The sequence below is a fragment of the Aegilops tauschii genome, chromosome 3 (assembly GCF_002575655.3).
Source record: "Aegilops tauschii subsp. strangulata cultivar AL8/78 chromosome 3, Aet v6.0, whole genome shotgun sequence".
In the NCBI taxonomy this organism is placed as follows: Eukaryota; Viridiplantae; Streptophyta; class Magnoliopsida; order Poales; family Poaceae; genus Aegilops; species Aegilops tauschii.
Window position 1 is genome coordinate 346,325,901 of NC_053037.3, and position 2,300 is coordinate 346,328,200.

A 2,300-nucleotide genomic window follows, 5' to 3' on the forward strand; every position below is an offset into this window, starting at 1 on the left:
CAGTCATTAAATATCTAGGGACTCCAAACCTCAGAAAAATAACTTCTTTAAGCATCTTAATAGAAGTGTTGTGATCAGCACTGCTAGTTGGAATAGCTTCTACCCACTTAGTAACGTAATCAACAGCAACTAAAATATGTGTATACCCATTAGAGGAAGGAAACGGTCCCATATAATCAAAGCCCCAAACATCAAATGGTTCAAAAACAAGTGATAATTCATAGGCATTTCATGGCGTCTACTAATATTACCAATCCTTTGACATTCATCACAAGATAAGACAAACTTACAAGCATCCTTGAAGAGAGTAGGCTAATAAAAACCGGATTGCCATACCTTATGTGCAGTTCTATCTCCAGCGTGGTGTCCTCCATAAGCTTCGGAGTGACACTTGCGTAGGATCTGTTCCTGTTCATGCTCAGGTATACAACGTCTAATAACACCATCTACTCCTTCTTTATAAAGATGTAGGTCATCCTAGAAGTAATGTCTTAAACCATAGAAAAACTTTTTCTTTTGCTGGTATGTGAAACTAGGTGGTATAAATTTAGCGACAATGTAATTGGCATAATCAGCATACCATGGAGCAGTACAAGAAGCATTTATGACATTTAATTGTTCATCAGGAAAGTTATCATCAATAGGCAGTGGGTCATCAAGAACATTTTCTAACCTAGACAAGTTGTCTGCAACGGGGTTCTCAGCTCCCTTTCTATCAATAATATGCAAATCAAATTCTTGTAGCAAGAGAACCCATCTAATAAGTCTAGGTTTAGCATCTTTCTTTTCCATAAGATACTTAATAGCAGCATGATCAGTGTGAATAGTTACTTTAGAATCAACAATATAAGGTATGAACTTATCACAAGCAAATACAACTGCTAAGAATTCTTTTCCGGTAGTAGCATAATTTCTCTGGGCACTGTCTAGAGTTTTACTAGCATATTGAATAACATTTAGTTTCTTATCAACTCTTTGCCCTAGAACAGCACCTACAGCATAATCGCTAGCATCACACATAATTTCAAAGGGTAAATTCCAATCAGGTGGCTTAACGATAGGTGCAGAAATCAAAACTTTCTTAAGTATTTCAAATGCTTCTACACAATCATCATCAAAGACAAAAGGTATATCTTTTTGTAATAGATTAGTCAGAGGCCGAGAAATTGAGAAGTCCTTAATGAACCTCCTATGAAAACCGGCATGACCAAGGAAACTTCTTATACCTTTGATGTCCTTAGGACACGGCATCTTTTCAATAGCATCAACTTTAGCTTTATCAACTTCAATACCTCTTTCAGAAATTTTATGCCCCAAGACAATGCCTTCATTAACCATAAAGTGGTATATCTCCCAATTCAAGACAAGATTAGTTTCTTCGCATCTCTGCAAAACTCGATCAAGGATGCTCAAGCAATTATCAAAAGAGGACCCATAAATGGAGAAATCGTCCATGAAAACCTGACAAATCTTTTCACAAAAGTCAGAGAATATAGCCATCATGCATCTTTGAAAGGTAGCAGGTGCATTACATAAACCAAAAGGCATATGTCTATAAGCAAAAGTACCGAAAGGGCAAGTAAAAGTGGTCTTTTCTTGATCCTCAGCTGACACAGGTATTTGAGAGAAACCAGAGTAACCATCTAGAAAGCAAAGATGTGTATGTTTGGATAGTCTTTTAGCATTTTCTCAATAAAAGGCAAAGGGTAATGATCCTTTTTAGTAGCTTTATTTAATTTGCGGAAATCAATTACGATCCTATTGTTGGGGAACGTAGTAATTTCAAAAAAATTGCTACGCACACACAGGATCATGGTGATGCATAGCAACGAGAGGGGAGAGTGTGTCCACGTACCCTCGTAGACCGAAAGCGGAAGCGTTAGCACAACGCGGTTGATGTAGTCGCACGTCTTCACGATCCGACCGATCCAAGTACCGAACATAAGGCACCTCCGAGTTCAGCACACGTTCAGCTCAATGACGTCCCGCGAACTCCGATCCAGCAGAGCTTCACGGGAGAGTTTCGTCAGCATGAAGGCGTGATGACGGTGATGATGTTGCTACCGACGCAGGGCTTCGCCTAAGCACCGCTACGATATGACCGAGGTGGAATATGGTGGAGGGGGGCACCGCACACGGCTGGAATAAATCAATAGATCAACTTGTGTGTATAGAGGTGCCCCCTGCCCCCGTATATAAAGGAGCAAGGGGGGGCCGGCCGGCCCTATGGGGCGCGCCAGGAGGAGGAGTCCTCCTCCTGGTAGGAGTAGGACTCCCCTCTTTCCTACTCCTACTAGGAG